The sequence below is a fragment of the Mus caroli genome, unplaced genomic scaffold (genome assembly GCF_978045245.1).
Source record: "Mus caroli unplaced genomic scaffold, Mus_caroli_1 scaffold_1, whole genome shotgun sequence".
In the NCBI taxonomy this organism is placed as follows: domain Eukaryota; kingdom Metazoa; phylum Chordata; class Mammalia; order Rodentia; family Muridae; genus Mus; species Mus caroli.
This window is the reverse complement of record NW_028227256.1, coordinates 54,306,429-54,307,660: the sequence shown is the minus strand read 5'-3', so window position 1 is coordinate 54,307,660 and position 1,232 is coordinate 54,306,429.

The following is a 1,232-nucleotide window of genomic DNA, read 5'->3' as shown; positions in this document are numbered from 1 at the left end:
TATCCTCACCCCTCACCACCTGTGGCAGGTGGGAGACCTGTATTTGGGGCCAACATATTAGGAGAGCAATCCCTGGGAAGCATAGTAGAGCTGACCCTGCTGTCAGGGGCGAGAGTGAGCAGGTTTCAAGGACACTGGGGTGGGAAAACTGGCCCCACTTGTCTGCCATGTGGTAGTGTGGGTGAGGGAGGGATGCCCTCTCCTCCCCTCACCCTGTGCCACCTATGGCAAGTCATGAGAATACAAGAGCCAGCCCTGACCCTTACCTGCTGCAGCACTTGGGAGAGCTAGCTCTATATCTCACACGGGCAGCACAGTAGAGCTGTCCCTGGATGTGGGAGTTGCAAGTGAGCTAGTCCACCAATTATCTGCTGGGTGGTGGTATGGCAGGTAGAAAATCTGATCCTGGAGCCACGATAGTGGGTGAACTGTCCCTGACCCTTACCGGCTGCAACATATGGCAGAGCAGTTCCTGCACTTCTGGGCAGCAGGGTGGAGCTGCCCTGGTTGCTGGTGAGCTGGCCCTGAGGGCATGAGAGCAGGAGAGCTTGAGGGCTGACCACCTCAGATACCAGACCAAGAGCTTTGAATTGGACTACCCCAACATCTACTCTATTGATGAACTGCTGGAAATGCATGAAGGGGCCAGTCCTACAGATCCAAACCTGCACAATCTCCATTACACAGGGCAACAACAGGGTATCTGAGAGGAGCCCCAGTGAGGATTCAGTACTGATAGTGTAGCAGAAGCCTTGGACCAGACCAATGACTCATTGCAATGAACATTTGCAAGCAAAGAAGTGTGGACAAAAGGGTATACTGTGAGACACACCATGACACAGTACAGCTTCCACAACAAGATTTTTTTTCTCTGTTTGTTGGGAGGTTGCAAGGGTGGAGGGTGGTGTGAGAGGAGATGAATGGGATTGGAGTGCATGGTGTGAGATTCACAACCCCAGAGTCCTCATAATTGTGAAGTCATAGAAAAAAGGTGAATATTCTAAATTTGTTAAGAGGATCAGAGGGACATTATAAGTCATTTAAAAGATAGTGCAATTTTAAATGACTTAAATATTAGAGAATATGGGATTATTAATTTTCTTGTGCTATACAGGATAGCATCCTTTCTTGGAAAATACAGGACTAAGTATTCAGAATTGAGGGATTTAACAAGATTCTATTGAAGTCAAGCAGTGATCAACTGTGAGAAAACCTACTGTCTTGGGAATTTA